This window comes from Lutra lutra, chromosome 1 (genome assembly GCF_902655055.1).
Source record: "Lutra lutra chromosome 1, mLutLut1.2, whole genome shotgun sequence".
Classification (NCBI taxonomy): Eukaryota; Metazoa; Chordata; class Mammalia; order Carnivora; family Mustelidae; genus Lutra; species Lutra lutra.
In genome coordinates, this window is record NC_062278.1 from 49,400,647 (window position 1) to 49,425,463 (window position 24,817).

The following is a 24,817-nucleotide window of genomic DNA, read 5'->3' on the forward strand; positions in this document are numbered from 1 at the left end:
GCAGAGAAACAATAGAAAGAGCCTGTTGGCTTGGTTCAACTCACAACCCCACTGTTTGAACCTTGGGTAAGTTACTCAGACCATCTGTGCCTCAGTTTCCTCCTCTATAATGTGTAGATATTATTACCTACCTACCTCATGGGTTGTCTCAAGGACTAAGTGCGTTAACATAGGTTAAACAATAGTTCTGGCACATTGTAAGTCTTTTCTGTTGTACTCTCCTTTCCTTCCTTCTCGGCTTCCTCAGCTTCATGTCAGGTTCTCAGCTACCATTCTGACCCCCCAGATTAGCAACTAGCATTTACTGAGTGCTGACTTCTTATTAATAATGCAGTATATAAGGCTGTAAAGGAGAGAGAGTCTTGAGAGGAGAGTAGAATTTATCAGGTGCCAGAGAGAGAGCTAGAAGATTCTGGGAGTGCAAAGAATGGAAAGAGGACTTCTTGTTTTAGGGTGGATTCATAGAAGATTGTTTTTCTGGGAAAGGATTTTGCCAAACAGGTTTGGTTGAAAGTAAAGGGTTCATGGAACAGCAGGTGGCAGGCATTCTAGGAGAAAGGGGAAACATGGGCAAAGCACCAAGGCTGGAAAATATGGGTCTATCCTTGGGGACAATGGGTTGTGATGCAAGATAATCTGTGAAAGGTGCATGGATGGAAGTGTTGGACAGGTGGGAGAAGCAGGAGAGGACAGTATGGAGAGGCTGGTGCAGAAGGGGAGGCTTGGGATGTAGAAGGGTGGGGGATGGTAAGCTGAAATGGCAGCAGTTATATGGTGGAAGTGTTTCTGGAACAATCTCTTTCTGGGGTCCTGTCTCCACCTCTTGCCCAGCATGTGCTCCTTGTCCACTCCACTACTTCTGTGACCTCTCTTCAGGGCCAGCAGGCTGTGTGGTTAGGACTGAGCAATGAGCCTGGGCCGTTCCTTTTAGACTCCATGGTGTTTGTCTGGAAGCTCTGTTGATGTAGTCTGCTATTCCGGGCTATTATTCCTGACACTTTTTAGAGATAGACCTTGCCCTAAAGTCTTTGGTATGGATGTGATTGTTCCAGCTCTCCCATTCTCCCATAGACACTGTGTCTGCAGAGCAGCTCTTTCTCCCCCTGCTGAGAGAATCATCTCTTCACGCGTTAATACTTGTAACTTTGTAGTTCACAGTTATGGAAGTAGGTAAGACTTGTCAGGTAAACCTACATGCGTCAGGCTGGCACTCTCCTGCTTTCTCTTCCTTGAGGGCATTGTGCTGAGGCAGAGAGAACCTGAGTTCTGGCCCTGGCGCTGCTGCTGACCACCTGTGTGACCTCCGGCAAGACATGGAGCCATTATGCCTTTCTTTGTACTGTCATTTGTAAAATTATCTCTAAAGTTCTAGCTCTCTTGGATGATCTTTTTTTCTTCTCTCCTCATTTCTGGGACAGTCTGTTGTTTGCAGATGGCTCTTTAAGACATCTGTGGCTAACATTTCTTGGCCACTTAGTACATGGCAAATGTTATTCCGAGGCCTTAATGTAATTTAGCTCATGTAATCCTCTTACCTGTTGACTGAGGGGACAGAGGCACAGGCATCTTAAGAGACTTGCCCAAGGTCACACAGTGAACAAATGGCAGGTACACAGCCACTCTAACTCTAGAGCCCAAGCCTTAACTACTAGGCTACACTCTACTCTTGCTTGTTATGATGATAGTCAAGAAGTCCATGGGAGTAGGATCATGGGAAGGGAAGGGCACATTTGAAGAATTGAGCTGGTAAAATTTCCCTGGAGGGTCCAGAATATCAACATGAATCATGTCTATGGGATATACTGTGTTTGGAGACAGAAGACATTTTGCTCGTTCATTAGATGGGGCACATTGCAGGCCAGCACTCCGTCTTTTCATCTTGTTTGAACAAAACCCACCTTAATAGCCAGACGTATGGTAGATATTCAGTAAATATCAGCCAAATGATTATCCTTTTTGAAAACAAAGTGTTTAATAGTCAGAAGCAATGGTTTCCCCTTTATTTACTTGGTTTCCTCTCTTTTTACTACTCTCCTCAGAGGGTGCCTTTGTTACCGGTTTGGTCTATATCCTTTCAGTCCTTCTGTAAGGGTCTACTCACAGGTATAGATCTAATAAAATGGGACCATTTGAAAATAAAAATGGGACCACAATTCTTTTAGTTGAAATATAATTCACATACAGTGTTATGTTAATTTCAGGTGTAAAATAATTCAACAATTCTATACATTAGTCAGTGCTAATCACAGTAAGTGTGCTCTTAGTCTTCTTTATCTACCTCACCCCTCCCCCATGCATGTCCATTCAGGCAACCACCAATTTGTTTTCTGTATTTAAGAGTCTATTCTTTTGTTTGACTCCTTATATTTTGTTCATTTGTTTCTTAAATTCTACATATGAGTGAAATGACATAGTATTTGTAACAATATTGGTTCCTCCAATCCATGAGCATGGAATAGTTTCCCACTTGTTTGTGTCTTCTTCAGTTTCTTTCAGCAGTATTTGATATTTTGCAGTACAGATGTTTCACCTCTTTGGTTAAGTTTACTCCTAGGTATTTTATTCTTTTTAATGCAATTATAATTAGAGTTGTTTTCTTAATTAATTTCTTTTTTTTTAATTTTTTTTAAGATTTTTATTTATTTATTTGACAGAGAGAAATCACAAGTAGGCAGAGAGTCAGGCAGAGAGAGAAGGAAGCAGGCTCCCTGCTGAGCAGAATGCCCGATGCGGGGCTCGAACCCAGGACCTGGGATCATGACCTGAGCCGAAGGCAGCGGCTTAACCCACTGAGCCACCCAGGCACCCCTCTTAATTAATTTCTTAATTTCTCTTTCTGCTGCTTCATTATTAGTATATAGAAACGCAACAGGTTTCCATATATTAATTTTGTATCCTGCAATTTTACTGAATTTCTTTATAAATTCTAGTAGTTTTTTGGTGGAGTCTTTAGGGTTTTCTATATAGGGTATCATGTCCTCTATAAATAGTGAAAGTTTTACTTCTTCCTTACCAATTTGGGTGCCTTTTATTTCTTTTTCTTGTCTGATTGCTGGGGCTTCTGGTACTATGTTGAATTAAAGTACCAAGAGTGGGGCGCTTGGGTGGCTGAATTGTTAAGTGTCTGCCTTTGGCTCAGGTCATGATCCCGGGGTCCTGGGATTGAGCTTCACATCGGGCTCCCTGCTCAGGGGGAAGCCTGCTTCTTCCTATCCCATTCCCCCTGCTTGTGTTCCCTCACTCACTGTCTCTCTCTCTCTGTCAAATAGATAAATAAAATCTTTTAAAAATACCAGGAATGGACAACCTTATTTTATTCATGAAAATGGTGGAAAAGCTCTGTTTTTCATCATTGAAAATATTGTGGTTTAGAACCACAACATATTTATTTAAAAAAAAAATAGAGAAACTGGAATGTTTTAAGGCTTGTGGGAAAATGGGGCAGGTGTCAGGTAAATATTCTACTTCTATTTTTTGGGCATCAAAGTTTATTCTCTTATTCCTGGAGATGCTATGGTTTTGGGATAAGAACTTCTCATGATGAAGATTGATGCAGGATTATTTTAGGTATCCCATTATACCTAGCCTGGATTTGACATCTTTTTGATACTTCATTTTTTAAGTCTTTTATATTCTTTAAGTCTTGGATCAACTCTAAACTAGTATTTGAAAAATATTTTAATTTGCTTTTTATTTCATTATGTTAATGGAGACAGTCTTTTCAGTATAGCACTCTGACTGAGCACATAGACTTTGGAGTCAGACTGTGAGGGTTTCAATCCCAGATCTGCTTCTTACTAGTGTACCTTGAATAAGTCACTTTCTCTAGGAGGATTTATTATGTTGCATTTATTATTATAAATTGGGAGATAACAATAGACATTAAATGAGAAAAATCCATATAAAGAATTTAGCATAGTATCTGGCTCATAATAAAGCCTAAGCCTATAAACAATTCATTGTTTATTGTGGTAAAAAACATAAAATTGGCCATTTTAACCATTTTTAAATGTGTAGTTCAATGGCATTAAATACATTCACATTGTTGTGCAGAATCAAATCTATCTCCAGAACTTTCTTACCAAAATGAAACTCCATAGTCATTAAACAATGCCTGTTACCTTCCCTGACTGGCAACCACCATTATACTGTCTTTAGGAATTTGATTACCCTATGTACCTCATATAAATGGAATTATACAATGTTTGTCCTATTTCACTTAGCATAATGTCTTCAAGGTTCATCCATGTTATTGAAGGTATTTTTAAGGTTATATAATATTCCATTGTATGTGTATATCACATTTTGTTTATCCATTCATTGGTTGAAAGACATTTGAGTTGTTTCCATCTGTGATGGCTAATTTTTTGCATCAGCTTGGTTAGGCCACACTAACCAAATAAGGCAAAGCTTATTCTAGATGTTTCTGAGAAGGTATTTTTTAGATGAGATTAACATTTAGATTAGTAGACTTGAGTAAAGTAGATAGGTCTCCATTATGTGGATGGGGCGAGTCTAATCAATTGAAGGCCCTTATAGAAAAAGACTGACCTCCTTTTGACAACAGAGAGTTTTGTCAGCACACAGCCTTTGGACTTAAACAGCAACATCATCTCTTCCTTGAGTTTCTAGCCTGCTGGCTTATCCTGAAGATTTTAGACTTGCCAGCCTCCATAATCATGTTAGCCAATTCCTAAAATAAGTCCCTCTCTCTATATCATATAGCTATAGATTTAGCTATATATAGAGAGTAGACATAGACATGTAGTTGTGCAGATATAGACAGATATCCTATTGATTCTATTTCTTTGAAGAACCTTAAGCAATATGGCATCTTTTAATTATTATAAATAGTGCTGCTCCGAACATTGGTGTACAGTTATCTGTTGGAATTCCTGCTTTCAGTTCTTTTGGGTATAAACCTAGAAGTGGAATTGTAGGATAAAAAAAGTAATTCTTATAGGAATAAAAAAATGCTCAGTGCCAAACAAAGTAAAATTCACAATGTCTGGCACCCTAAAATAGTGAAGCAGTTGTGTTTAAAATGGGAATAAATACACTCTCCCTGACTGTCCTGGAGGCGTACTTACAAGCACATATTTGTACTATTAAAAAGTCAAACATTTGAGGTCTTCACTATGGTAACATTTTGTATGTAAAAAGCCAGAGTTTGCCAAACCGTGGTCTGTATTGATTTTACCTTGGCTTCTGAGATAGAAGTTCTTCTTCAATGACTATTATTGTTTTTTAAGATTATTTTTCTGTGCTTGATAAAACCAGCCTCCACATTGGATTATGGTGAGGTGAACTCAGCTAAGAGTTATACTGGCCAAATGCATCATGCATCCTAAGAGCTGGAGCAAGGAGTAGAGGGTAATGGGTGGGGGATGAGATGAAGCTAATTTGTTGAGGCTAATGGATGACTCAGAATTGAAGGCCTCATGGAGAGAAGCAAGGGCCAAAATAGGGCTGCCAAGATCTGCTGATAGGTCTAAGGGGTTTGACTAAGCCAGAATCTAGAACCAGAAGCCTTTGAAACCCAACAGAGGCACATGGGGAATGAATTCACAAAGTCCAGTTGAAACTATGACTGAAGTTGAAAGGGCAGGGCTTGATTTCATTACTAGAGATAGGAGGCTGGGTCAGAGAAGGATGCCCTGGAGTCAGGCATGGGCTTAAAGCTCTAGAGGTTCATACCTTAGGTCCAGGCTTTGAGCCTGGGCTGTCTCTTCTCCCTCTGAGAATTGGACATTTTCTCTGTTTCTCTGCTCCACTGCTTCCTTGAAGTCCAGTCCTACACCCCATCTGGATATCTCTGCATAGATGCTTTGCTGCTAGAACAAACAAATTTTCCTTTTTAAAAAAATCTGGACATGTATTGCATGGAGCACTGAGTGTGATGCATAAACAATGAATCTTGGAACACTGAAAAAATAAAATAAAGTTAAAAAAAGACAAAGAAATGGTGAACAAAAAAAATTTGAGCATAGTTGACATGAAATGTTACATTAGTTTCAGGTGTACAACTTAGTGACTTGACAAATTTATAGAATAAAATGAGTTTTCTTCAGTTTGGCTGGTGCTAAGCACCTTATCATTTCTTCCCACTTTGTCTATGCAGATATATTGTTGCTTCATACAACTTACACATATCTCAGATGCTGGGAAACTCTGTTTTTCAGTTTGTTGTAGTCCAGATCATTTATTGGGAAAGCTCCTACTTAAGATGACAACAGGATATTATTACTATCATGTAGAGATCTTACTTTCTTTGGAGGATAGGGACTAAAAGCTCAGTCTTTGGGAAAACTGGAAGTCAGTTTGTCTTTTAAGTGAGAGGTACCAACGTCACTTTTTCATCTAGAAAGGAAGCTTTCAGTCAGAAGTTTTAGAAAACCTTACTTTAATTTTAGCGATGACCATACTAATGATTAGGATGTAGGGATGGATGATGGTCAGTATTCCCATGTCACTGTGATGGTTCTTATAGCAGAAATGATTCATTTGCATTATTTAACAATAATAACAGCAGTAAGAACAGCCACACTAGATGATAGGTGAAGTCCATTTTCCACTTCAATTTCCACCAAATCAGCATTGTTTGAAGGAGATTCTGTTCCTCTCATTTTTTCCATTGAGAAAGAGAGAGATTCAGAAAAGATTAAGAGATCATGGGTGAGAGCCTTCTGCCTCTATCTGATGAGCTCAGGACTCTACAGCACCTTCTGTACTCCTGTGTATATCAGAGGCCACTAGTCTGCCAGGAAGATGCAATTCAGGATGAAGACTTTGGTTCCTGGAGATAAATGTATAAAAAGCTTGATAATATCTAATTGTTGTCTTATTAATTGTGTTAAGTGTTGTTGGTTTTGCTTTTGGCATTATGTTAAATTATTTATGTTTCATGGTGGTAATGAGTAAGAGAGGGTGGGGTGAGTGGATGAAACTGGTTCTGCACCCTGATAGGTGGTGACATTCTGTTTGTTTCTTGGATGGGAGTTGAGTTTTTCAGAAGAGAATAAACACACAAAAAGCATAGTCAGACCTGTAAATACAGAGAACAAACTGATGGTTCCCTATTGGGTGGGTGGGGGGGTGAGGGAGTGGGCAAAATGAATGAAAGGGAGTGTGATACAGGGTTCCAGTTATGGAAAGAATAAATCATGGGACTAAAAGGCACAGTATTGGGAATATAGTCAATGGTACTGTGATAGTATTGTAAGGTGACAGATGGTGACTACACTTGTGGTGAACATAGCATAATATATAAACTGTGTTGTACACCTGAAGCTGATATAGCATTGTGTGTTAACTACATTCAAATAAAAATAATTTTAAAAAGTTTGGGGCTATCACTGAAAAAGTATCCACTACTACCTTCAGAGAGCACAGTCCTACATTTTATGAAAAACAGCTTTGACTCTTACTGAGCCCACTCACGCTTCTGAATTTCCCTTTTGGTACATTATCAATCACTGCTTATGCTGAATCATAAAGCATATTTCCAGATTTGGAAATGGACTGTTGTTAATGAGGAACTTGTTAAGGCCTGAAAAAGTAAATTTTCAGGAAAGGCTGTGGGCTCAAAGGGTATCTTCTTTCCTCCTTGTTTGGCACATCATCACTTTACTTTTCCATGTTTCAGTTAACAAATGATGTTTAGAAATATCCTCTCCTTCACTATCCCCAAATCAAAGTTTCTCTTTTTGTCTTTTTCCTGTGGGTATGATTTGAGAAGGAATTCATTAAGGGCAGTTCTGAGTCCATATTGACTAAAAAAGCAAGAAGAAAAGTGAACTTAAGACTAGTTAAGAAGCAGAAAGAGAAAAAAAGAAATGACTGAACCAGTCTTCTCAAAAATTTTGTTGAAAGTTTGCTTGAAGACTTACTCCCTTAGCCATAAAGTTGAGTCTTATATTTTTTTGTGATCAGTTCTTATGAAATCCAACCATTACTAAGCCAATGACCAAAGAGGACTCTTCCAACTTGATAAAGTAATCTCTTCTCTAAACAAAATTATAGGAAATTTTCTACCAGCAAGCACTCAGATTTCTTACTGAGTCCACTCCTGCAAGATTTATCTTTCCAGATCAATCCATTCGGAATGGAATAATACTTCGTGGGACTTTGAGCTTTCTAGAACACTCCACCCAGGAGGAATGATGCCTGAGAGCATGTAATTCAGCCACAGTTTCTCTCAGGTTTCTTTCCAGCACTCAGAGGACAAGTTCTTTTTCTGCAGTGCCCACTTTGTGGATGTGCAACCCTCTGTAGTTTTACAGGGTTCCAGTTTTAGAGGGGCCCCATGCTTGTATTAATGCTCTGCTGTCACTATCTTGAAATTTAATTATAAATTAATTATAAAAATTATAAAAAATTATAAACAAGGGACTCCACATTTTCTTTTTGCTCTGGGCCCTACAAATCATATAGCTGGTTCTCTCTCTCGGCTTTTAGGGTCACTCAGGTGTAACAAGGTTGAGAAAATAAAATCAGAGGCCTGTTTCCTCACTTTCTTCCAAGTTTATGTATCCAGATGAGCACCTAATGAAACTGTTACTCATTCTCTTGTTTTTATTGATTGAATGTTAAATCTCCTTTAATAGGAGGTCTTAGGATCTTCTGCTTTTCTGGAACAATTTCTGTACTAATTTAGAGCCTGGAGTTAAAAGGATGAGTCAGGTGTTGGCAACATGTGGTTACTTCCATCCTTTGAAAAGAAGTATTTTCTAAATCTCCTTGTTTTACGGGCTCTTGATAGCACAACTTGAATTTCACAGGTACATTCTACACACACTATAGTGGGTCTTATTTTTAAAGCAAGAGCCAAGAAATATTCTTATTGGTTGGTGGGTCCAAATGCTAAAACTAGCATCATGATTGTGAATATTCATTCCTGTTTTTTTTCTTAGTCTTCATAGATGCCCTTGGGTAGGGGTGGGTGTGAGCTAGTTGGTGGGTTGGCTCATGTAAGGGAAACAAAGTCATGGGTGGGCCTAATCCCTGTGGGAACCTTCTACATTTGCTGTGTTTATACACCGAACACCTAAGTTGGCTGGTTGAACAATTTTATAGAAATGATTAATCCAGAGGCAGACTTGGTGACAGTGGGAATAAATGAAAGTAAATACCTTGCAGGTTTTAGAGAAATACTTTGACAGTAAGTCAGTAGTGCCTCCCTGACTGTGAAGGACAAGTGTCTTCTGGTAAGTGAGAACATGCCCAATAGGTTGACAATCAGACTCAAAAGTCTGATGATATTAATTGCAGGGTGTAATGGGCCAAGTTTCTGTAAGTTGGGTGGAGGTGGAGGCCACTGACAGTGTATACAATGCTTAGGGAGAAACATGAGTGGGAGGAGAAAAAGAGATTTCTCTGGGGCTGTTGCAAGGCTGATGCTGGTGAAATATGCTTTTCTTTCTTGAGTATTAAGCAACATCTGCCAGGATTGTTAGCTACAAACCGGCACATCTTTGGTTCTTACAACCCATGAGAGATTTGGATGAGGGTAGTGTGGTAAGTTTAACTGTTGTGTTTTCCTATTAGTTGTCTTTGGTGTGCACGTGGGTGTGTGAAAGTGTGTAAAACTGACTGAAAGTTGTCCTATTTCAGCATACTAATTTTTTTATTCTGTTGGTAAATTTTCAGCATTAATTAAGAAACAAAGACTCAGTTTTAACTTCTTCTTTCTTAATCTTCCTGCTCCAATTCTAAGATGTTTGCTATACTGAGACTAAGTATGGTGAAGGACTAGGAAGGGAGAATTGATCTGAAACAGTCAAAGGTTGGCTCATCATTTCAAGAGTATGTATGTAAAGAATAAGTATGTAAAGAATAGTATGTAACCTTTAGTATGTAAAGAATAAGAACTTTTGAGTTATATAGATCTAGTTTGAATCCCGACTTTTACTGTGTATTTGGGATATTGTGAAAATAGCTCACCTCTCTGAACTTCAGTTTCCTGATTTGTAAAATAGGGGTAATAATACCTTCTTCCCAGTGTGGCAAGGAGTTAATGAGATAAAGTTAGCCAAGAGCCTTGTGTTGTACTTGTCACACGTTAGAAACTCAGTAGAAACTGGTACCTTTAGTGTTATCAACACCTCCTCTAGCCACCTTCCCTAGCATTGGAGTCTTGGCTTACCATTCTCAACTCCTGTACTCATGAGTGTTTTCTCAGCCAGCTTATTGTGGGCTATGGCTGATTGAGACAAAGCTAAGCCTAGTATAATTCTAATGATTAAATGGACATTTCATTTCATTTTATGTTAGGATCTAGCATTGCAGTTACATAGGCAGAGTAGATGTGGGGAGATCTGTGTCTTACATGCTGATTTCTGCTTGATTTGTGACATTTCCCCCCTCTGGGATATTCAGGAATCTGGCAGCCAAAGCACAAGTCCTGCTATCCACTCTTTCCATCCACCAATTCATCCATCCATCCATCCATCCATCCATTCACTTATTCATCTATTTATGCCTCTGTTCATCTATCCAACACTTACATACTGAACCACTTACTATATGCCAGGAACAGTTCTAAACAGCAAAGTAAAATAGAAGAGAATCTTAACATGGAGCTTTTCTTCTAATTGCAATTAACAAAACAAGACAGTAAGTTATGAAGTATGTTAGAAGAGGTTGCATTATGGGGAAAATAAAACGGGAAAAGGGGATGGGGAAGTTGTAAATAGAGTGATCAGGGAAGGCCTCATTGAGAGGGTCTTTGAACAAAGGTTTAGATGAGATGAGGGGGTAGGGTATTTCAAGCAGGAGGAACAGCAAATACAAAGACCTGAAGCTAAAGGAGAGCCTGGTGTGTTCAAGAAGAAGCAGGGAGACCAGGGTGGCTGATAGGGAGTAGATGAGAAGAGAGGGGCCTGGAGAAGTGTTGGGGGCTAAATCATATGGAACAATGTAGGCTATTGCAAGGAGTTGTGCATGACTTGCATCTCAACAGGATAACACTGACTTCTGTGTTAAGAATAGTCTGAAAGGAGCAAAGGTGGAAGCAGAATCCAGTTCGGAGACCATTTTAATAATCCAGGCCTGTGCCAGAGTGGCCTCAGGGGAGGTAGTGAGAAGAGGTCAGATCCCGAGCATATTTTGGAGATAGAGCTGACAGGATTTTCTAACAGATTGCATGTAGGAAATGAGAGAAAGAGAGGAGTCAAGGATGACTGTAAAATTTTTGGTGACCCTGGGAGAATGTAGTTGTCATTGACTGGAGGAAAACCATGAGTAGGCAGATCTGGTTGGGGTGTCAAGAGATCTGCTTTGGATGCTTTTGAGTTTGAGATGTATGTTGGACAGCCAAGTAGGCTGGTGGACATAAGAAGTCTAGGGTTCTGGGGAGAAGTCTGGGCTGTGAATAAAAATTGGGGAGCCGTGGGCATGTGGCATACTGTTGAATGTGAAAAGGGATGAGATTCTGCAGTACTGAGGAGATAGAGCAGAACGCTAAAAACTGAGCCCTAGGACATTCTAATTCTAAGAAGCTAGGGATTAGGAGAAAACAATGGAAGGAGGGGCTAGTGAAGAGGAAAAATAATAGGAAGAATATATTCCAAGGAGCAGGCAGTGATCAGCTTTGTGAAATTCTGCTAGTGGCTCAAGTAAGCTGAGACAGAATTGGCCATTGAATTTAGCAATATGGAGGTCTTTGGTGACCTTGACAAGAAAGCTAGAATCATGCAGGACTGGTAAAGAAGAGACAGAATGAGGTGGGGAACTGTGAAGTTAGAGGTCATTCAATTGTAGCTAATCTTTTCTCAATCCCAATCCAGAAATTGCAAGCCCCTCAACTTCCCATTTTCCTCATTCCTTTTTATTTTATGTTCCCAATCTTTGTAAGCAATCTTAAATTCTTTTGGAATGGGCTGGCAAACAAACACTATGGGATACTCCCCCAGGTAGGTTCTCTTCGGCTTCTGTTGGGGTACCATTATACCCACAGAGCCTGTTATTACCTCCTTCACATCTGGTGGTAGAGATGTGGCTGCATTCTGAGCCGGGGTGCTCTCAGAACAGCTATGCACATTGCCTTCACATGAAACTCAGGCCCTTCTAGGAGGATGCACTGGGGGTATGATCATGAGGAGCTTGTTAATGCTTGTTCTTGTCTCCTATTGGTGAGGCCCAAGCAATAACTATGTTTTAGCACTTGTCTTATTATAGGTATGGAACAGGGAAATAGAGCTTTTTTTTTTTTAAAGATTTTTTTTTTTTAAATCTATTTGACGGACAGAGATTACAAGGAGGCAGAGAGGAGAAAGCAGGCTCCCTGCTGAGCAGAGAGCCCAATGCGGGGCTCGATCCCAGGACTCTGGGATCATGACCTGAGCTGAAGGCAGAGGCTTTAACCCACTGAGCCACCCAGGCGCCCCTAGAGCTTTTGAAATTAGGATAAACTAGAGGGATTTCTGAGGAAGGAAACAGAATTGAGCAACATGGTAGCGAAAGAGGAAAAAACTGGCACGCACAAAGAAGCTTCTCCAGCTGTGACTGTGGTTCTTTAGCGCTCTGATCATACAAATAGGCCTGCAGAAGCTGAAAGTGACTGTGGAATTTGGCAGTTATTTCTGGGAGGCTCTTTCCTGGGCCAAGGCCAGAGGGTGACTCGGCTGGCTGGGACATAGTTGGCTTCTGTGAAGGTACCAAGAGAACTCCCCTGCAGCGTACTAGACACAATCTCCAGTCAGTAGGAGTGCTTGCTGACTCCTCCACTCCCTCCTGTTGATTCAAGGAGTCCTCACCAGCTTTGGGTCATGAAAACAAAAATTGTTTGGAAGCACAGAATATGACTTTTGGCTTTTCTTTTGGGGCTGTGTTAAGATGCTCTTTAGATGCCAGATACAGAATAAATTTGTGAGTTCTCCCTTTTTGCTGAGTTCTGGAAAGTGATACCGTTCATTTCATTGTTCATGTGACTTTATACGTTGGGCATCTACCTGCAGTGACTTTTTTTGGAAAATAATGTTTATTTTTCAGAAGAGTTTTGCATTCACAGCAAGATTCAGCAGAAGTATAGAATTCCCATATATCCCCTATCTCTGCAAGTATACAGCCTTCCCCACAATCTGTATCTCTCAGTGAAGAGATACATTTTGATGAACCTTTATTGACACATTAATATCACTCAAAGTTAGTCTATGTTATGGTTTACTTTTAGTGTTGCACATTCTATGGGTTGACAAATGTATAATGGCACATATCCCCCATTATAGTATCATATAAATAGTTTCAATGCCTTAAAAATCCTTAGTGTTTTGCCCATTCACCTCTCTCCTTTCTAACCCCTGGCAACTACTGATCTTTCTGCTGTCTCTGTGGTTATTGCCTTTCCTAGAATGTCATGTAATTGGAATCTTGTAGTATTGTAGCCTTTTCAGATTGGTTTCTTTCACTTAGTCATATGCATTTAAGTTTATTCCATGTCTTTTTGTAGCTTGATAGCTCATTTCCTTTTACCACTGAATAATATCCCATTTTATGGATGTATTACATTTTATTTATCCATTTATCTACTGAAGGACATCTTGGTTGCTTCCAAGTTTTGGCAGTTGTAAATAAAGTTGGTATGAACATCCATATGCAGGTATTGGTGTGCATATACACTTTCAACTATGGCTAAATATCAAAGTATGATCACTGGAGCATACGGTAAGAATATGAGTAGTTTTGTGAGAAGCTGCCTGTCTTCCAAAGTTGCCATATTGCATTCCCATCAGCAAGCAATGAGAGTTCCTGTTGCTCCACATTGTCACCAACATTTGATACTGTCAGTGTAATGGATTTTAGCCATTTTAATATGTGCGTAGTAGTATCTCACTGTTTTTAAATTTATAATTCCCTAACGACATATTTACTGAGCATCTTCTCACATGCTTATTTGCAATCTGCATATCTTCCTTGGTGAGGTGTCTTTTCAGGTCTTTAGCCCACTTTTTAATTGGGCCAATTTGTGGTTTTCTTTTCCTTTCTGTTGAGATATAATAGACAGATAGCATTGTATTAATTTTAGGTATACAACATAATGTTTTGGTATGTGTATATATAACATAATGATTACTAGTTAACATCCATCACCACACACACTTACGATTTTTTGTGTGTGTGATGAGAACTTTTAAGATCTACTTTCTTAGCAACTTTCAAATATTCAATACAGTATTACTAATTATAGTAACCGTGTTGAGCATTTTACCCCTAGGACTTGTTTATTGTATAACTGGAAATTTATACCTTTTGGCTACTTCTACCCATTTTATCACCATTTCTTCCCCCACCTCTGTCAACCACTACTCTGGTCTCTATAGCTACAAGTTTTGTTTTTTTTATTTTTTTTTTAATTTTTAGATTCCACATATAAGTGAGATCATACACTCCCTATCTTTCTCTGTCTGACTTATTTTGCTTAGCATAATGCTCTCAGGTTCCATCTGTGTTGTCCCAAGTGGCAGGATTTCTTTCTTTTATATGTGTGTATATATATATACACGTACACTACATTTTCCTTATCCATTCATCTGTTGATGGACCATTAGGTTGTTTCCACATCGTGGCTTGTAAATAATGCTGCAATAAACATGGGGATGCAGATATCTTTTTGAGATAGTGATTTTTTTTTCTTTAGGTAAATGCCAAGTAGTAAAATTGTTGCATCATATGCTATTTCCATTTTCAGTTTCTTGAGGAACCTCATATTGTTTTTCATAGTGGCTGTACCAGTTTCCATTACCACCAACAGTGTTCTCTTCTCTACATCCTTCACAGTACTTGTTATTCTTCCTTTTTGACAATAGCCATTCTAACAAGTGTGAGGTGATATCTCACTGTGGTTTTGATTTGCACTTCCCTGATGATTAGTGGTGTTAAACATCTTTTTGCATACCCATTGACCATTTGTATGTCTTTCTTGGAAAAATGTTTATTCAATTTCTCTGCCCATTTTTAAATTGGATTTTTAGTTTTTTTATTATTGTGTTATATGAGTTCTTTATATATTTTGGATATGATTTGCCAATATTTTCTCCCATTCTATAGGTTGCTTTTTCATTCTGCTGATGGTTTCCTTTGCCTTAGAAAAGAAGTGCCACTTACTTTTGCATTTTAACCTTGTATCTCAAAACTGTGCTACAGTTGCTTATTAGTTCTAGTTTCTTGTCAATTATTTTGGATTTTCTATACAGATTTTCAGGTCATCTGTGAACAAAGACAGTTTTATTTCTTCCTTCCCAATGTGTACATATTATTTCCCTTTCTTCTCTTATTGCTTTAGCTAGGACTTCTACTACAATGGTGTCTATTCCTGATTTTAGCAAGAAAACTTCTAGTTTCTCACCATCAAGTATGATGTTAGCTGTAGATTTTTGTAGATATTCTTTATTAGGTTAAAGAAGCTTCCCCGTCACTCCAGTTTGCTGAGAGGTTTTTTCTTTTTAATAAATTAAGTAATTAATTAATCATGAGTGGGATTTTGTCAAATGCTTTTTCTGCATCTATTGGTATGATTATGTGATTTTTCTTTTTTAGCCTATTGTTGTGATTTGTTAATTTAGTTAATTTTTGAATGTTGAACAACATTTAAAATATTGACAACATTCAAAAACCATGCTGGGATAAGTCTCACTTGGTTGTAATGTATAATTTTTTAATACATTTTTGTGATTTGATTTGCTAATGTTTTGCTGAGGAGTTTTGCTTCTATGTTTATGAGATATATTGGTCTGTAGTTTTGTTTTCCTGTAATGTTTTTGTCTGGTTTTAGTGTTAGGGTAACATGGCCTCATAGAGTAAGTTAAGAAGTATTCCCTCTACTTCTGTCTTCTGGAAGTAGAATACAGAATCAATACAATTTTTTCCTTAAATGTTTGTTAGAATTCACCAGTGAGCCCATCTGGGCCTGTTCTTTGTCTTTTGGAAGGTCATTAATTATTTATTCAATTTCTTTAATATACATAGGCATATTTAGATTGCCTATATCTTTTCTTATGTGACTTTGGTAAATTGTATCTTTCAAGGAATTGGTCCATTTCATCTAGGTTATCCAATTTGTCAGTATAGAGTTATTTATAGTTTTCCTTTATTACCATTATTATGTTCATGGGATCTATAATGATGTCCCCTCTTTCATTTCTGATGTTAGTAATGTGTGTCTTTCTTTCTTTCCTTTTCTTTTTCTTTTTTTATCTTAGCCTGGCTAGAGGCCTATCACTTTTATTGATCTTCTCAAAGAACTAGCTTTTGGTTTTGTTGTTATTCTCCATCAATTTCCTGTTTTCAATGACATTAATTTCTGTCCTAGTTCTTATTATTTTTTTCTTATGTTTATTTTGATCTTAATTTGTTCTTCTTCTAGTTTTCTAAGGTAGAAGTTTGGATTATTCATTTTAGATCTTTTCCTCTTTTTTAATATATGCATTAGATGTTATAAATTTCCCACTGAGCACTACTTTTGCTGTATCCCATAGGTTTGGATAAGTTGGTTTTTCCATTTTCATTTAACACAAAATATTAAAAAATCTCTCTTGAGATTTTCTCTTTTCTCATGTGTTATTGAAAAATGTGCGGTTTAATTGCCATGTATTTTGGTATTTTCTAGCTATCTTTCTGTTATTGATTTATAATTAAACTGAACTGTGGTGTAAGATGATTTATTGTATGATTTCTATTCTTTTAACTATGTTAGGGTGTGTTTTATGGCCCAGAATGTGATCTACCCTAGTGACTGGTTTATTTGAGCTTGAGAAGGATGTGTATTCTGCTGTCGTTGGATGACGTAGTTTATTGATGTTATATCCATTTGATTAATGGTGCTTTTGAGTTCCGTTATATCCCTACTTTCTGCCTGTTGGATCTCTCCGTTTCTTCTTCTTTTTTTAAAAAGGCTTTATTTATTTCAGATAGAGGGAGAGCACAGAAGGAGAGTGAGAGGAAGAAGCAGACTCCCTGCAGAGCAGAGAGCCCCATGTGGGGCTTGATCCCAGCACCTTTGATCCCAGGATCCTGAGATTGTGACCTGAGCCGAAGGCAGGTGTTTAACCATTTGAGCCATTGAGGTGCCCCAGATCTGTCCATTTCTGATAGAGAGTGTTAAAGCCTCCAACTAGAATAGTGTTTTCATCTATTTCTCCTTGCAATTCTATTGGTTTTTGCCCTGGGTATTTTGATGCTCTGTTGTCAAGCCTATACATGATATGTTTTCTGGGGAATTGTCCCCTTTATGATTGTGCAATGCCCCTCCTTATTCTTGACAACTTTCCTTGTTCTGAAGTCTACTCTGTCTGAAATTAATATATCTACTCTTGTTCTCTTTGATTAGTGTTAGCATAATTTTCTCTATCCCTTTAATCTATATGTGTCTTGATATGTAAGGTGGGTTTCTTATAGATAACATACTGACATACTGTTTGGTCTTTTTTTTTAATCCACTCTGACAATCTTGTTTTTTATTTTTTATTTTTTATTTATTTTTTTTTTTAAAGATTTTATTTATTTATTTGACAGAGAGAAATTACAAGTAAGCAGAGAGGCAGGCAGAGAGAGAGGAGGAAGCAGGCTCCCTGCTGAGCAGAAAGCCCGATGTGGGGCTCGAACCCAGGACCTGGGATCATGACCTGAGCCGAAGGCAGCGGCTTAACCCACTGAGCCACCCAGGCGCCCCTGTTTTTTATTTTTTTAAAGAGTTTATTTATTTATTTGACACAGAGAGAGCAAGTGAGAGAGAGAGAGACAGAGAGCAAGAACATGCAGAGGGAACAACAGGCAGGGGAGAAGCAGGGTTCCTGCTGAGCAAGGAGCATGAGGCAGGGCTCGATCCCAGGACCATGGGATTATGACCTGAACTGAAGGCAGCCACTTAACCGACCGAGGCACCCAGGCACCCCCAATCTTGTTTTTTAATTGGTGCATTTAGACCATTACTGTTTAATTATTGGTATAGTTTAATACCTACCATATTTGTTACTGTTTTCTATTCATTGTCCTCGCTCTTTGTTCCTATTTTTGTCTTCCGCTCTTTACAGTTTGTGTGATTTTACCTGCAATGCCTTTTTATATTATCTTGTTCCTCCCTGACCCCACCCCCAAGACACACTCACTCCACAGGAACATCCAACTCTGTGCAGCTTGAAGTGAACCATGGTGGGGCTGGACTTCTGGTTCTAGTGTTTCTTCTTATATCCCTTGGAGAAACAAGCAGACACAGCTGCCAACTTGGCTTCAACCCTTTGGACAACAGCAGCCTCTGCCTTCATCATTTCCTGTCCCTAAGTCAATGGGAGCAAGAGTATCTCATCATGAAGAAAGACCTGTCACTTTTCCTGTCTTGCTCTAGGAAGTGGGGGAGTAAGGGGAAGTAAAAAAGTTGAGATTATCATGATGTTACTGCCAGGCTGGGACCTGAATGCTACTTTGAAGTGACAAGGTGGGATTCACATCACGGAGACTCCTTAATTCTTCTTTGGCCCATGGTAGATGATAAGTGAATGAACATTTTTTTAGCCTTCAAGAAGGAAGATATTTGCTTTCTAGTCATTTCTAATTGTTGAAGAACACCTTTAGAAGCTGGGAGCAAAATTTAGAGAGTGGAGCTCTATAAATGCCTTGGATGCCTTTTAGTTTAGTATTTAGTAGAGCTTAAATTCCTCTGGCATGTGCTCAGCTCCCCACTGACAGAGTTGAACAGATGGAGTGGAGGTGACATTTGCATCTCTGGTGGAGATTAGGTGTGGTGGGGATTAACTTTAGTTTCCTCTTTTTGGTGTCTGCCCTACCTTGGCAGGGCTTATTTAGATGTCAGATGTTAGCTTTTCCTTGGCTCCTGCTGCTGAGGTGCCACGGTAGCTTCAGCACGTACGCACACACACCCTTGAGGCCATTTACTCCATGTTTGTGCCAATGGGTCTGGCCTTCTCCTGCCCACTCAGATCCACAGGCGCATGATGCCAGCCAGAGTCATGCTGAGAAGTGGGGCTGGTCTGCCACGTGTTCAGAGTGAAGAAGGCCTCCTCGCCACATTCAGCTCTTGCCTTTCTCCTGTACCCTGGTCCTGTTACAGCTCTAGGCCCATTTGCTGTGACTGTGAAGTGTATTTCCGAGCAACTTAGTAGTGTGGGGAGAGGTGTTTGTTCTTCCTTATTTGTGGTTTCTGGTTAAGTAAGAGTTTAATAGAAGCCATGCTTTCCTGATACCTTTAATTGTCTTTAGGTATTATTGGGATTGTCTGATTATGTGCCTTCCCACCTCTACCCAACCCTGAGTTCAGGTTCAGATCTATGCTTGAAAAGACAAGCAAAGAGGGGCAGGAGAATAAATTTGGGGCATGGGGGTACTGAGCTCATCTTCACTGACAATCATGCCCTCTTCCTCCTCATCTTCCAGCTTGCTTTTGAGGGTTTAACGATGGTATGCATGAGAAATTCCTTGAGCATTTCTAATGTCTAAGGGCCAATTTTTCCCTGGGCCATACCCTGCTAGGAGGAGAGGTAGTGAGGTGCCAGGCAGTGGTTGTAGGGCTGACTCTGGTCCCTGACCTGCCTCTCTCAATTAGGAAATATGGGCTTTTGGGGGATGAAGTGTCACTCACCTTGATATGTTTGTTTTTTAGGAGTGTGCCTTTGTTGAGGACCTGGGCCTTCTTCTTGTGGGTTATTATTATTAATTTACTTTCAGTAGTGCTGTGTGCTAGCGTCCCACCTTCCACCTGAATTCTCAGAAACACCCACACAAAAAGGCTGGTCTTAGTTTGTACTTACACTTGAGAGCTCATAATCCTGCAAGGCTATTGGGTCAGATCCTGGTTACTATCATATCTATTATCCTCTACCCACTTTGCCCTGTCAAAATGAAATACTTTTTAGAAGTCCTAAGTCTCTGAAACTTGCTTATTCATCTCATATAGTTTAACTCAATACTTTCCAACATTTTTCATGGCAGAGTTTACATAGAACGTGAGACCATGTGGATTAGAAGATTCATTTCTAGGCAATAGGCCAGGGATTGGGGGTAGGTTCTGGCTTCCAGAAGCTTTGGCCCTCCCTTACACTCATCTGGCTGTTCCTAGGATGGAGGGAATTTGTATTTTCCTCTGACACTACTGAATCCACCAGGAGCACATCAGTGTGGTGCATCAAAGATGTGAAGCTCTGACCTAACACTCACTACAGACCACAATCTCAGGTGCAGCCAAGAGTTCCAAGCTATAAATATCTTTCAAGATATTTCCAGAGGGTGAACACACTTGTCAAGAGTGGTGTGAGTTAGGGAGAATAAAGTTCCTGAGGTTTGGCCTTTGCTCAGTGCAGTCTGCCACCATCTATCCTTCTGATGATACCAACACTGCATGTCCCCTGTCTCCTCCAGGTCAGCACACCTTGGGTCTTTGGCTCTATGGCCCGCATTCTGATGCTTAGCATGCTTCTTCCTACCCACCATATTCCTATTTCACGACTTCCATGTGTCCCTTACCTCCCAGGAGCTAACAATGGGACAAGTCCCAATTTTGCTAGATCTTCTGCACAGCTGAAAACAATGCTTCTTATGATATAGTTGGAAGCATCACAGGGTGCTCTGCTGATGCCTTCTACTCATATCATTGTGACCCACACCTTGACCACTAGCCTGAGTGCAGTGCAGATATTGCAAGAGTACTTTAGTCCTCTTTTAAATATTTGGACTGTGTGGTACCAGGTATTGCTTCTTATACTTAAACAGGGTTATGAGCATGCTCATTGATACATCGATTCCTTTATCAACTTGTTTAACAACCCATTCAATAAATGTTGTCCAATGGGTGTATAAAGATAAAAGATATGGTTCTTGCTTTCCAGAAGCTCACAGTATTGTGAGGGAGACCCAAGGTATATAATCATGGTTTACATGAAAAATTCCACATGAGTATCTTATGAACACAGTAAAGGGGGCCCTCCCACTTGGAGAGTGGGTCAGGGAGATTCCTTGGCTGAGATGAGATGACTGATGAGGTTTTTTTCACTTTTTTGTTACTTTTTTTTTCCTTGAACTGAGTCATGTAGGATACATGTTAATCAGGTGATGACAGGGAGGGTTCTAGGTAGCAGGGAAATTATATAGAGCTAGGAGGCAAATGTTAGCAAGCTTGGCATATTTGGGGTACTTAAAGTGCCTCCATTTTGTCTGGCCATAGTGGTGTCCTAATGGACAGCAGCAAATGTGATAAGGATCCCTCTAAAACATTTCTGGAGGAGGAAGGGGAGACTCCCATGTTAACCTGCAATAATCAGATCATACTTTTGAAATGAGTGTCTGTGGGATTCAAAACAATATATAATAAGAGCCTTGGGATGTTTAATCTGGATGACAGAGAGATTTAGATAGCAGTCTGGGCCTGACCGGACTTGTTATGTATGGCTTCTGCGAGCGCTGGCAGCACAACTGGGTAAGGGAAATTGCAACTTGAATCTTGGTTCTTTCACTCATAAGGCAATGTGATCTTGGGCAAGTTACATCTTTTCTCCAAACCAGTGTCCCGTCTATAAAGATGGTTCTCGCCTACCTCACCAAGGTTGATGTTAGAATTAAATCACATAATTTATTCAAATATGAAAGAACTTAACTTAAAATACCCAAGAAATGCTAGTTTTTCTGTATTTTTTTCTCTCCATTTTTTTCTTCTTGTTTCCCATCCCACCTTCCCTTTTTCATGAATTAACTTTTTATTAAGTGATCTATGTCAAGCATCCTGCAAGGATTTGTGTTATCCATTATGGTAGCCACTAGCCACATGTGACTTGATGTGTGGCTAGTCCCAACTGAGATGTGCTATGAGTGTAGAATACAGAAGACAAAGACTTAGTACAAAAAAAAAAAGGAATGTGAATTATCTCATCAATTTTTTTCAATAGATCACATATTAAATGATAACATTTTTGATATATTTGGTTAAATAAAATTAAATATATTCTTAAAATTAATATCACCTGTTTCTTTTTTGTCTTATTGTTTAAAAAACTGTGACTGCTGGAAATTTAAAATTGCATTTGTGGCTTGCATTTTATCTCTATGGGATACCACTGAGCTGGATGTTGGGGACTCAATGGTGAAAAGAAATACTGATTTTGTGAAGCTTGTAGTGTAGTGGAGAAAGGTGGAAAACTACCACCAAGAACAACAGCAACAAAAGGAAATACAAAAATAAAATTTAAAACAAGTATAAAATTCTGCATTGTAATAAGTTCTGTGAAGAAAAGTTTCTGTGGGGAGGAAAACTGGAGGACCTAATTGAGATGAACTCGTCATGGAGGCCTCTTTGAGGAAGACATGTTTTGCTGGCCTTCAGGAAGGCCTTCCCACGTGTAGTTTCCAGGCAGAAGTGGGAATAGAGTTCCAAGCAGGGGAAACAGACTGCCAGTCAATATTTATGAGGTCTACCCAATGCCTGGCCTCGGGTAGCCATCAGGGATGGGCTGTGGGGCTTCCAGGCACAGGAAAATTCCTTGGGTCCTCAGAGCTTGTGGCCTGGTGAGGAGACAGAAGAGGCAGGTTCCCGAGAGTGTTCAGGGTTGAAGCCACTGTTGGCTCTGGTAGTGTCTTTCTTTTCTGGCTGCCTCAGACCATCACAGACCACAACCTTGGCTCTGGAGCTCTCCTGCAGCCCTTCCTTCACCATGGGTAACTCTCACATGTGTCCTTTTTGCCCCCTGTTCTCATTGCCCTGTTCTGACTCAGACTCGTCATCTCAGAGACGAGTGCCAGCAATAGCCTCTTAACCAGCTTCCTTGCCTCCAGCCTCTTGCTCCCTTTAATATCTTCTGTGATGGCTGGCAAATGAATCTTCCTGAAATATCATTTACACCACCTAATTGCTTTTCTTCAAGGCTTTTACTAGCTTCCTGATACTGGCAGAGGGGCAGTAGTACCAGTGCTCTGCCCTTCCCTCTCCTTGCACACTTAACCTTTTCCTGCCATGGATAATGACAGTTCCCAGGGCAGTGCAGCTTATAACAGGGAGGCCCATCTCTTCAGCTGACACTGAGTAGCCTTTGAAGCCTCACCTCTAGCTTCCTGTATTTCCACTTCTGCCCTACATAGCCCTCTGGGCCAGGCATGCTGGAGCCCTAATTGTCCTCGCAGCACTCAGTTGTTCTGCATCTTAGGGAGGAGCAAGAACATAGTAGTAAGAGCCTGTGTTCTAGAGTCAGTCACACCAGGGTTCAGTCCCAGTTCTGCCATTTAACTACTGTGAGAATCCTTACTTAATCTTTTTTAAGCCTTAGTTTCTTCCTCTGTTAATACCAGGAGGCTCATAGTAATTTGTATCTCTTGGAGAGACAAGGGTGGATAAGATAAGACACTGTAGGTAGGGCATTCTGCAGGTCTGTTGTCTACTTGATTTAAAGCCCTTAATCCATGCATTAAGGGAATGATAAGCCATTTATGTGCTGATTAACAGTGCTGTGTCCACTCTGAACTTGCTTTCTTTTTGCATCCCTAATGCCAGTTAGCAGCCTCCTCAAAGCGGGTGATGGGCTGTGATCTAACGTCTGTGTAGCTGTGGTGCCGGTGGGACACTGAATAGTGGGGTCAAGGAGCTAGATGGGACCTCAAGGGTCCAACCCATGTAGGACCCTGAGGCCACTCGCTGTGTTCAAGTAGATTTTAAGGAGTTACTCAAAAAATACCATCAGCCCTCCTGGGGCTTACTATTTTTCTTTCACAGCAGCCTCTAGTTGGCTTTCCTTCCCCAAAGTCCTGTTATTGCTGGTGTATCACTCGCTTGTGGCCACTTTTAATTAGATGTCTTTTTTGACATCTGTCAGTGAGCAACAGTGAAAAAAGGGCTTGAAGCTGGGGATATCAGAGACTGGTGGTTTAGTGACACCTCAGCTGCGAACCTTCAGGCCAGCCTCTCTTCTTCCTGATCATATTTTATAAGGTCCTTCATGGAATTAGCCTGATCATGGACTTGGAAGTAATAAGTTTCACACAAATTTAAGGTGCTATTATTAGCCAGTCTTGCCTCACACATTTTATTATTTCTGGACTTGGTATAAGACTTATTGTTAAAATGAGGCAAAGTGAAGTCTCACAGGAAACATTTAGACAATATTGCAGGTAGACTTAAGGGAAACTAACCATTAAGAATTCTTCTCATTTTATTTTATTTTTCCCACTTTTTAAAAAGATTTTATTTATTTGAGATAGAAAGAAAAAAAGCACAGAGGGAGAGTGATAGGGACAAACAGACTCCCCACTGAGCGCAGAGCCTGATGCAAGGCTCTGAGCCGAAGGCAGACGCTTAACCGCTTAACCGCTTAACCGACTGAGCCTCCCAAGTGCCCCAGATTTCTTCTAATTTTAAATAAAAACAACAACAACAACAAAAATCACCAAAACAGTCTGACTTTAAAAAAAAATATTAGTTTTACATTACAACAGGATAGGTCACAATTCAAACAAATTGGGTTACAAAGAACACATTGTGCTTCAGAGTCCCTAAGTAATTAAGGAGTCTTTTTAAAAATAGGAAGCTTTAATTGGAAGGAAATCTTTGGTTCAACATTGACTTTTATATTTACAGTCAAAGACAGAAATGAGTAAGGATGGCTCCAATAATATTTCTCAATTTTTAGACCAAGCCATAAAAATCTCATATCATCTATTAGTATTTGAAAATAAAGTATTTAAAATACATAAATATAATTTATGGTATCTATGATTTCCACATCAGGAATCACTGAACAAGAGACTTCATCTTTCTTTGCATTTATTTCTTTGGAAAATGCAGTATGCAGTAGTTTGTTGTCAAGAATAGACTATAATACCTGGTCTAGATCTA

General features: G+C 39.5%; 1 protein-coding gene across 2 annotated transcripts in view; it reads left to right on the forward strand.

Moving 5' to 3' along the window:
* The window catches only part of TMEM45A (transmembrane protein 45A), a 65,565-nt gene that overhangs the window by 1,265 nt on the left and 39,483 nt on the right, over window positions 1-24,817 (forward strand). The window contains exon 1 of one of the 2 annotated variants that reach the window (XM_047723186.1): window positions 9,399-9,516. The exons of the other annotated variant lie outside the window; for it this stretch is intronic. The gene's annotated coding sequence lies outside the window, so the exon portion shown is untranslated. Of the gene's footprint in view, window positions 1-9,398; window positions 9,517-24,817 lie in introns of those variants that run through there. 2 annotated transcript variants of the gene reach the window in all.